The 11,573-nt window shown below is 37.6% G+C and overlaps 1 long non-coding RNA gene and 1 pseudogene across 1 annotated transcript; both read right to left on the bottom strand.

Moving 5' to 3' along the window:
- Positions 1-1,353: 1,353 nt before the first annotated feature.
- LOC149096459 (uncharacterized) lies at positions 1,354-3,192 on the bottom strand (annotated as a pseudogene).
- Positions 3,193-9,326: 6,134 nt separating this feature from the next.
- On the bottom strand, positions 9,327-11,424 carry LOC149096458 (uncharacterized). The gene is made up of 2 exons (XR_016204453.1): positions 10,293-11,424; positions 9,327-9,940 (listed from the first exon to the last, which is right to left on the bottom strand). It is a non-coding gene; the product is annotated as an uncharacterized LOC149096458 (long non-coding RNA).
- Between the last annotated feature and the right edge of the window lie 149 nt (positions 11,425-11,573).

The following is an 11,573-nucleotide window of genomic DNA, read 5'->3' as shown; positions in this document are numbered from 1 at the left end:
GACTTAAAAAGATTGGCTAATGTAACTGTCCGATTACAGGTGTCCAATCACAGCCAACTGTCCGATTACACTGTCCGATGACAACATTGCAGATTAATTAGAGCAAAATACACCAGTTTATGCACCAATCACATTTGAGGAAATTGTAATTGTTATGATTATATTAAAAATTAAAACTGTACATGTACAAGCTAAAAAAAAGTGAAATGATGAATGTCTCGAATACTAGACGCATAAAAATCAGTTCAGTAACTTTTAAACCTATGTACACTTTCCCTTGTCTTAAAAAAAAAATTGGGAACTAAGTTCCAAAGTCTTGCTGCTCTCGCGCAAAATGATCGCCCTCCCTCAGATTCTCGTTTAAAACGTGGACAGGCCAAGTTTATGAAACCATGGCGACTACTTCGATTTTTGCGATTCTATTCAAATTCATTTTGCTACCACACAGTTGAGCTTTTCATGTCTGGACCGCATTGCCAGTGGTCACCTGTTTTACTTCATGACGCACTGCTACGTCACTGCTGTATCATTATCTCAGTGCGCTTGTCGATATTTTAATATTTATTTGAAGAAACGTTCTTTTTAACTGACACTCCTGTCGAAAACAATGCAGAGCCTAGTTTGCGATGAAAAAGCAAAGGAAAAGGCAGCCCCCTTCCCCCGCACCACCACTTTCAGACGGAAACGTTTTGAAACCACATTGTCACAGTATATCAATAATGTCGTTTTAGGGTATCTATAATCTCTTTTCATAACTGTTGTTAATTATTATTTGTAATACCGTTAGCTTATTGGTGGTCTCTGGTCACTGTTGTCAATTTTAGTTTCTTTAGTTCTGTTGTTGCCTTTAGTTGTATTTAGTTGTACTTAGGTGTATATAATTCCTGGAAACATGACCCGCCTAGATTAGCTCAGCTACTCCGAGTTGTTCTAAAGCTAAATCCCGTGTGTTGCTGTATCACCCATAAATGTAATACCAACCATAAATGTAATAACTTTTAACCACAAATGTAATAAATCCACCAACCATAAATGTAATAAAATTTGACCATAAATGTAATAAACTGATCATGAACAACCATAAATGTAATACGGCTTAACCATAAATGTAATAGACGGCCTATTACCTCTTAGCCAAGGGTCTACAAACCCTGTCATTGTCTTACTTCGTACAGGCAGGACAGGGACCCCGAAAATCAAATAGGAAGACTCGTTGCTCTAGCATCATTTTGGCGTAGAGACCAAAACCTGAGACGGCATCATTAATGTCCGTGCGCACATTTAGAAATCTTTAAGTCTTTATACCAGAAGAGATCTCGAATCGTCCAAAATAAGTGCGTATGAGGTGGTGTTTGCAACAGAAAACATTTTGAGACTTTCTGGCATCGAAAAGAAGAGAAGAGGTAGAATTCCAGGCAAACGTTACCTTACAGAGAATAAGCCTGTTTTAATTTTAAATTTCTTTACCAGAAATCGAGAGAAATCGTGCACCCCGTGTCCGTTAGCAAAGGTCCTTCAAGCCATTTTAGCGGGAGGTAGTGGATGGCTCCGTTTTTTTTTTTTTTTTTTTTTTTTTTTGTTATTTGTCCACATACAGAATAACATAAAAAGTAACCGTAGAGGAAAAAAGCTAAATAATTACTTACATTAAAATACCTAAAACAGGTTTCACAACAAACGATAAAGCTAGTGGTAACAATACATAAATAAAAAGAAATTAAAAAAATAAATAAATAAATAAAAGGCGACTCCTCTGTCCGGTTTTCAGTTTTTTTAAATATTATTATCCAATAACTACGTATTTGATATAGTAATTTTATTAACAACAATTACTAATAATTAGTTATTAATAATAGATACAATTAAGAAGTAAGCAGTGCAGAAAGATTCCCGAGATAAGTAATTTAAATTAGAAATGTTAGCGGTATGTCTAACTCTCAATTGCACTTTGGCCTTGGTTCGCTTGCAGAAAGTAGATAGATGGCTTTTATGGTACCGTGATGCTGAGAAGTGGAAGTAAAGGATTCCATTTCTTAGAAACTGCATCGAGGTTGTTGGACTTTATGCGAAACTGCGATTTTAGGGACACAAGAAAAGTTGTTAAAATCGGGATCTTCTTGTTGACCCTGCAGCTCCATATATAATATCTTGCCAGAAGAAAGCAGAAATTTAGTTGAAGTGAAAACTTAGAGGTGTCCGGTCTCAGACCCAGATATATGGCGGTGTGTTTTGAATAGTCTATCGTCATTAGATTGACCTGCTTAAGTTTGTCAGTCAAATTTTCCCAAAAGGTGGCTACTATTGTACAGTTCCAGAAGAAGTGGATCAGGTTTTCGGGATGGTTGGTACAAAAGGAGCAGTTCGGGTCCTGCTTTATATCAATTTTTGTTAAGAAAAGGTTCGTTGGTAAAATACGATGAAGGAATCTGAATTGAAAGTTTACGAGTTTTCTGCTTTTTGTGCACCTAACTGCCAGACAATAGGCGCTAGTCCAGTCAGCAGAACATCTTTCATCAGATTTAATGCTGTCATTCCATTTTTCTTGGCTTTTAAAAGGAACGGTGCTTTTGAAAGAGAGGAGCTTCTGGTATACAACTCTGTTCGCTTTATCGTTCTTAATAAAAGTCTCGGAGAAGGTATCGGGAGTGTCTGTGCTACTAGGTTCTTTACCAAGAAAATTAGTGTTATAATGGTGCCGAAGGGCAGAAATAAGGCCGAAATATTTAATGGGTTGTATTCGTACATTGTAAGTGCTGATAAAATCTGCAAGGGGGAGAAAACTGCGCGAGTCCGTCATTAACTGGGCTACCTTAGTGATTCCATGCAGGAAAAGATGTTTGTAGAAGACCGGTCTGTTTTCGATCCTAATTAGCGAATTATGCCATATGTGTTGTTCAAGAAATTGCTGCTCGGTTTCGATTTTATCATCAAAGTTAACCTCTGACCATATTTCTAAAATTTCTTGTAGAAAATGGTCTTGGACCCACATTAACTTTGAAGTGTCAAGCTTGTTTAAATTACATGTAAAGACTAGTTTGCCGCCATATTTCCTAAGTTCAAGTTCAAAAAATCTTTCCATTTTCCACGGTTAGAATCGTCAAGGTATTTTTTGATCCAAGCAGTCTTGAGCGATGTGGTAAACGAAGCAATGTCAACCATTTTTAACCCTCCGTTTTTATAGTCGTTTATCATGACACTTCGCTTAACCTTATCGCCCTTATTGTCCCAAAGAAAGCTGTAGAAAAGATTTTTTATTTCTTTGATAGCTTTATGATTTGTCGCAAGCGGAGCTAAAATATGCGTAAGTTGAGATGCTGCTAAGCTTTTAATAACTTGGATTTTGCCGAGTAATGTTAGCCGGCGATATTTCAAATTGCTTAAGATGTTTTTAATTTTGTCCGCTTTTTCTGTATAGTTTATATTTAATGTGATATTGGGATCGGTAGAAAGCCAGACACCAAGGACCTTTACTTTGTTTTCTGGCCATTTAAAGTTCTTCTCGGGAAAAAGTTTTTCCTTATTTCCCACCATTGATCCAATCTATAGAGCTTCGGTCTTTCTACTGTTGAGTCTGAGGCCAGACATACTGCCGAAAGTTTCGATCGTCTGAAGTGTGGCGGATAATGACTCGCTAGTGCCGTTAAGAATGAAGGTTGTGTCATCTGCATACTGGCTAATTTTAATTTCTGAGTTGTTTACAGATATTCCTTTAATGTTCTTGTTCGATCTGGTTGCTTTAGCTAAGATTTCAGCAGATAATATAAATAGGTACGGCGAAAGAGGGCAACCTTGCCTAACACCTCTCTGTAGTTGAAAAAAACAACTCGCCCAGCCATTGTTTAGGACACAGCTTTCGATGTTCTTGTAAAATGATTGAAACCAGCTTATCAAAGAAGAACCCAATCCAAAATACTGGAGCATGCGCTCAATGAAGGACCATTCTAGCGAGTCAAATGCCTTTTCAAAATCTAAAAAGCAATAGCCCTGGGATGTTTTTTTGAGAAGCGTAGTTCATAATGTTATCTGATGTTTTCTCCAATAAATCGTCCTTTTAGGAAACCGGTCTGGTCGTTGTTGACATATTTTATTCGGTTTGCTATAGCTTCCGCAGCTATTTTGTAATCGCAGTTGAGAAGAGTTAGTGGCCGCTAGTTTTTAATTAAGTGCGGTTCTGCGTCTTTTTTTGGTATGAGTTTATTGATTCCGCGTCTCTGTGTGATCGAAAGGCTTCCTTCATCATATGAATAGTTGAGTGCACTTATTAGAAGAGGAGACAAGTCTTTCCAAAAAATTTTGTAGAACTCAGCCGGGAGTCCATCAGTTCCAGGGGTTTTCTCCCGATCCATTCTTCTTAAAGCTTTTAGGCACTCTTGTTCTGTTAAATATCCTTTGCAACTCATTGCTTCGTAGTTTTCCAGAACCGTGTCATTTTCAGGTTGAAAAAGATCGTTTTCTGTTGGTATCACATTTTTTGGGGATGTGTAGAGTTCTTTATAAAAGGTTTCACATTCAGCAAGGATTTCTTTGTCAGATGTGACAAATTCTTGATCACTGCTTTTAAGCTGGCTTATTGTACTCATTTTGAACTGTCTTTTCTCAAGATTTAGAAAATATTTGGTGTTCTTTCGCCTTCATTGTACCATTTAATTTTACATCTCGAGATTGCCCCTTGGGTACGTACTTTGATAATCTCTTCTAATTCACTTTTGAATAAATCAAGTTCTGTTATATTAGTTTTTTGCGTTTTGCTGACGGCAGCCGGCTGTTCCAGTTCTTTTTCTAGTAAGGCAATTTTTTCTTCTAACTCATGCTGTTTATGCAAAGTTTTACGCTTTTTGGCAGCACCGAAGCTAAGAGATTTCTCCCGAGTTTTAAGTTTGATCATATCCCAAAGAAGCGCAGGGTTTATTGATTCATCGTTTTCGTATTCGTTCTGTGTTTCATGGATAGTTAACCTTATCAAATCAATGTAATCCTTATCGGCCAGAAGGGATGTGTTGAGTATCCAAAAACCAGGCCCTCTTGGGTTTGAGTGAAGAGATATACTCAATGTGATCATTGAGTGGTCTGTCTTAAAGCCCGGTAGAATGTTTGCGGAGATAATGCTACCCAGCAAGCTCTGACTTGTTAAGAAGAAATCTAGTCTACAGTGGACAGTAGGCTGTGTTTGGCGCCAAGTATACCTTCTTTCTTCGGGGTTCAATATTCTCCAGGCATCAACAAGATCGAGGTTATCGCATATCTCAAGGATGGTTTTTTACGCGTTGTGATGTGTTTTGGACAGGCCCCCTTTTTTGTCGTTCTGTACATCAAGAACGGGATTGAAATCGCCTTCAATGATGATTTCGTCTCCTTCGAAATCTTGAAGGTGATCAAGGAGATTTTTAAAGAAAGCAGGATCATCTTCGCTTGGAGCGTAAATATTTGTTAAGGTTATACTTTTTCCATTTGTTTTTAATTAACACAAGATAAAGCGCCCCGAATCATCGATATAGGTTTTCATAATTTGAAGATCGAAGCTATTATTAAAAAGAATGCTTACACCAGCATTGCTGCTAGAAAAAGAGCTGGCTCCGTTTTGCACCCAGTCAATCACTTAATAGTGCTGGATGGAGGACAAAACTGTTGGCTTGCAGGAGAGATGGGGGAAGTGGAACTATTTCTAGTTAAACAAGATTACTTTACTTTGCACAAAGTTGTAGTCCAGGTATACTTTTTTGAACCAGGGTAGATATATTTGATATCCCACCAGCCACATGGGCCATACAAGGATAAAACACTAAACAAAACTACGGAACAAAAACTGGTTTATTGCAACGTTAACTCTTCATATAGCAACTAATGACTAAAAGCAATTGTGTAAATATATTCAGGTTTGTATCAACATCATAACTATTATAGCCGATAGCGAAACAGTAAAACTGTAACATATGTGAAAAATAGTCTTTAACAGTGCCTAAGGAGACCGAGATGGGCCTTCGTTCTAGGTCCGATACTATCTTTGTTTGCTTGTTCAAAAGGTGGGTGGCTAGCCACTCAATCCACCCTTAGCAAATGAATTCTAAAAGAATGACTTATTCTTTAAGTGAGTCGAACAAATGACTGTAGAAGTTTGAACCGGAAAGGATAATGCTTGGCTGTTTTAGTTTTATTTTTGCTTGAAGCCGGGGCATCCCAGAATTTTCTCACTTGCCTGTGACATCACTCTAAAAACCTCAAGTTTTTCAAATGTATGAAACTTTATCAACTCCCGGCACTTCAATTAAGTGGACTTAAACATCATCAAGTCCCACCCTCAAACGCACTTAGTTTACACCTCTCGAGATTTGTCTGGTATATAGACTTGATACTCATACTGTAAGTACTTTCCACGTGTTCCCACGGACTACAATGATGGCTTCTCGAGTTTTGGCCTGTGGGCAAAAACGGTGCTGCGGGAAATGAGTCCTCCAAATTGATGTACAGAACTCCTGTCCTCCCTGTACACGTACGTAGCCTGTTCCAGGAAGCGGGCGAGCGAGGGAAAAACGAGTGGGAGTACGGCATCTTCGTTCACCCACGACTATTCGAGAGCCTGGAACAGGCCACCATGTACTAACGAAATAAGGGAATGGCAGAGCTTGTGGCCCCTTGACTCAGAGGGAATAGGCAGTTTATTACATTTATGGTTAAGCCTCATTATATTTATGGTTGTCCAGTTTATTACATTTACGGTAAAATTTTATTACATTTATGGTTGGTGGATTTATTACATTTGTGGTGAAAAGTTATTACATTGATGGTCAATGTTTATTACATTTATGGTCGTTATTACATTTATGGTTTTTATTACAATTATGGCAGATACAGTTACGATTGGGGAGCTTCGATTTACTTTGTCTTGTTTGTAGGTTTGTTTGTTTGTTTTCTCATTTTGTTTTCTCGTAGTGATGATTCATGGCAACGCTAAACGCAATCGTCGTTAAGTTGGGTTTTGATCATCAGTATTGAACTGAATAACGTTGATAATATGTTCACACACAGCGTTTAATCCGTATTTAAAATAGTGAAATGCAGTAATATAGTGAGAAGAACTCTGTCAAACCAACCGTTTCATTTATTAGAGACCCTTTATAAATCAATGAAAAGTTCCTTCCTAAGCAGGAAGTGAGCTATAGACGTTAATTATCAAGCATAAACACGAAGTGCGCGTGGACAAGAAATTCAAGTAATCTTTATATATCTCACAGAATCTGTAGTGTTACTAAGATAACAAGAGAAGAAATGTTTATTGGCTGCTTTCTTATCTCAACAGTCATGGCGTTGAAATTATTCAGGTTTTGTTTACGCCTTTCGTGTATACATTGCTTATGTACAAAAAGATCCGACGTGTTTCTAACTGAGCACGAATTTTTCCGCTGCCTTATAAAGGGCAACAATCACGCAACGGTTCCGGGCGAAACGTACTAAGGACTGCAATGCGTTACACTTGCCAAAGCAAGATGGCGGATTGCAGAGAAGCAATGGCTAGTTCCCAGTGCTCCTCGCCCCAATTCAGAGATAAATCGTATACCATCCGTACTGAAGGGAAGACCTTCCTTCTCAATGAGTGGAACCAATATATTCACACCTAGTTATTTTTACATAGAGTTTACTCGAGACTTACTCGAAAGTTATATGTAATTCAGTGTAACACAAACCACAAAATGACAGCTAACAGCTAATCGTGAGCAAACTGGAGTGGAACTAACCGCAAGCAAGCCGGAGAACTGTTAAGACGAATTTTTTTTTTTTTTTTTAAACTTCGAGCAATCAAGCTCGCCAGCGGCCAAAAATCCCATAAGAGCTTGGGCGCGCATTCTACTTTCAGACTAGGATATCCAACAGTCGGCCATATTGTGTCGTGGTGGAAGAGTACATGAAAGTTTTGTTAAGTGCAAGAGTTAGCCAACCAATTTACTAAGGTATTTTATTCAGTCACTTCGGAAAAAAACATCTGTAAAACTTTGAAAAACGTTTTAAAGCGTTGAGTTCATTGTATATTTAGTTTAACCTTCATCTAAGGTTATCACCCGTACGCAAATAATTTGTTCGATAAGATCTTATCTACCGTAAGATTTCGAGTTGTCCGACTCTGCTAACCGTTACAATCTCTGTTGCTTAAATATCGCTCGGCTCTTGCAGAGTTAATTCGAGTACTAAAATAGGCCAAAGTAAGCTGAACCAATCTTTTTTTTAAACAAAATTTCTCCAAAGTACCTAACCGGTCCATTTTGTTTTAAATTGACATTGCAAATTTATAAGTTAGCCGGTCGTCACTTGCGTTACGGTTCAGTGAGGTTTCCTATAGAGGTCACTCGAGTCGTACTCTATCGTAGAACTTGCAAAAGGTAATTTTGTCTTTTTTTGAAAGGCCGAGTATTCATGGGTAAGTTTCGTCTAGAGTTGAGTTTTCAGCTTATCTCCTGCATACTTCTTTGGTAATAAGGTTTGCGAGACCCCCAGTGTTTTGGAGTAGTTGGAAGTCTTAGAACTGAACTGTGTAGTTTGAAGTCGTAGCATTTTACCAACCAATTGGGAGTTTATTCCGTCTTACACTTTATAAAGTTTATTTCTCATTTAAAAGTGTTTCCTTTTCAGTTTCCCCTTTAAAATTACACACATTAAGATTGTGTTCAGCTCAGCTTGAATTGCCAAGTTATCATAAAATTTGCCTTCGATGTTCAGCATCGAAATGCTCAACTCCCCTGTACAAGCTGAAACATTTAAAGTCACCACCAAAGTCAGTAGATGGTTTGCCCCCTGAGGCTAAGAAAACTTTCTTGGAAAGTGACTTTGGCAGTGTGGCCCTGATAAGCAGTCTGAGGTGCTGTGTTGCGTGTTACGTAAAGTTGCACAGGCTGTCATCCAGCGTAAACAAAAGTGTTCCACAGCCCCTGTCTGCAAACAATTTTACACGACGAAAACTATACGTCATTTGTTATCTCGTTACTTGTCAACAAAATGGGGGGAGGGGGGCGCTTACTTTAAATTTTGAATCCTTATTCGAGGATTTACGGTATTTTAGTTCATAAGATATTTATACAGTATTGCACTGTAGCTTTATGGAAAACAATATTTCTAGAGAAAATCTAATAAAACGCCAATCAAAGAAAACATATACACAATAACAGAAGTTTTCTCTGGTGTGATTTTTTTGTACAAGCATGTCTTTTTCTTTGCCAGGCTGAACAGGTTCTTATATTTTTGGGTATTTAAATGCCAAATCTTAGCCTGTACTAAGTTATTATATGACTGAGAGTTTTGACTGTATGCATTTTTCCCTAAAATAAAAAAAAAAACTAATCCAGGCTATCAACAGTACTTTTTTTGCATTCTAATAATCAGATCAGATCATAGACTAATTATTACTGACTAATTCAATGTCAGGACATTTTTCCTTTCCGTTTGATGATAAAAAAAAATAAGACCACGATATTTTTCACTTTGCGGACCTCACCCCTCACTCTCTAGGAGGTGTTTCTTTGTTCTTACTAGAATCAAAAATTAAAAAGTAAAAGTAGCAAGCCATTGTCTTCACTTCTTTCAAATCCATTCAGGAAAAAGTGAATGTTCAGCATGGAAATGCTAACATCGTGGAGGGCTTAGCTCTCAGCTACTTCAGAGAGAAGCCTGGAAGTCACAAACGGGTTGAATTGTTGAGCTGTGTGGGACAACAATACACAAATAAGGAACTTAAGCAAAAGTTCAGGTTTACGAACAGTCGAGGAGAAGAAGTATCATGTACAGACTACGAATTAACAAAAGTTAGACTTCATAGTAAGATGTATGGTCCAGGAGCAGCACTTCCTAAAATAAGACACCAATATAGTGATAAATTTCCACCAGTAACCATTGCTTTTGTCTTGGAATTTATCCATCATCCAGGCAGTGTAGAGTATTCATCTTATAAAACTGCCCCCTGTGATGGAAAACATAAATCATGGATAAGTGAATTATTAGGAGGAGAAAATCAACCTGTTTTGTGGTTGTGCTAATTAACAAATTACGGTTTCGACAGAACAGGTGAGCTCAAAACCTTTATTCCGAATTGTTGGCAGTTCCATAAATTTCACAAATAATCTCGTTTGAGCGTTGTTTTCTCAAGGAAACATTTCGCTCAATGAATGGGAGGACGCAAGCTAAGCTCGACCGGTTTACCGCTCGACCATTATGCTAATTGTGCTTTAAAGCAGCCTTTTAAAAAGATTTCAGAGTTTAAAAGTATCACTTGTCACAGAAACTTAGGTTATAGAAGTAAAACAATTACATACCTTTAATGAATTGATTTGGCAAGAAAGTATCGAAAGTAAACAGTCTCGAACCGTCAGAATCAGCCATCACTTCTCTGACAAACGGCCGGCATTGTCCGCATCTCATGGCAAGTCTGCTGAAGTAAATCTTCCATTTGCATCCTTGGGGTTTTTCTACCACAAAATGTTTCATATCCTTCCGACAAAGGTTAGAAATGAGCAAAGGGAACAGCACTTTATATGAGTCAAAATTATCCAAGCGGCCATCAAAGTCATTCCCTGGCGCGAAACACACGTGATTCCAACTAAATTTGACCGGCGGCAAAATATTATTATGGTCTTTTTGGCCGTGCAATGCTCGAAGTTCAAAAAAATCTCGTCTTAACCATATTTAGTGAGCTAACCTGGTCTCGTCCATTGTTAATTTATATATCAAAGTCACGAAATGTCTAACCTAGTTTCACGCAGGTTTCACTCATTGTTAACATATTATTTCCGTACCTAAGTCAACAGCGTTAGATGATTGACTTACGTCATCGCTAAAAAAAGCCAATTGCCATGCATACCTCGCTCAAGTTTCCACTCCCAAATATAAAGCTTCTTTCTTTTCAGTCTTGTTTTTGGCGTGGGACGTGGTCTGCATCCCAGAAATATAAAGCAAAGACCTGCCTGTTTGAAATAGTTATTATACCTATGTAAATGACCCTTTTTTACCAATGTCACGCAACATCAACAATTGTTCGTATTGTTTTTCTTTTTTAAACATAGAAAAGAAAAATCATCCCTGTATGCCGTAGTTATTTAGTAATCTATGAAGTTTCATAAGAATCCGTTGCAAACTCGTAAAAGTATGGGACCCCAGACTTACAACGAAATGTATACCAAGCGGCAAGCGTTGTCTCCCTGTCACACATCATGTAAAAATTGGCAAGTAAGCAGGAGTCCCGCATTTTTATGGGTTTGAAACAGATTCTAATGAAACTTCACATATTTACTAAATTCGGCATGATAAATAGAGCGGTATGGTTTATTTTCTTGTTCGAATGAAAAAAATAAAATAAAATAAAATAAATAAAATAAAATAAACAGGAAAGCGGGACATCGATACAACACCCCATTGTTCTGCATGATTCAATATTTGAATAGCTTTGAATGATTTCCAAGCATGCATGACGAATGGAAGAATTGAACTGAGTAATTAAAACACACGCATATACTATTTTAGTTGTTTGGTCGATTCATATAATAACAATTAACACTACCTTCACTTACGGATTATTAAATTCAAGTTCAACAGAATTT

Source organism: Orbicella faveolata, unplaced genomic scaffold, assembly GCF_042242905.1.
Source record: "Orbicella faveolata isolate gen_17 unplaced genomic scaffold, um_ofav_v1 contig_48, whole genome shotgun sequence".
Classification (NCBI taxonomy): domain Eukaryota; kingdom Metazoa; phylum Cnidaria; class Anthozoa; order Scleractinia; family Merulinidae; genus Orbicella; species Orbicella faveolata.
This window is presented reverse-complemented; position numbering and strand designations above follow the sequence as displayed.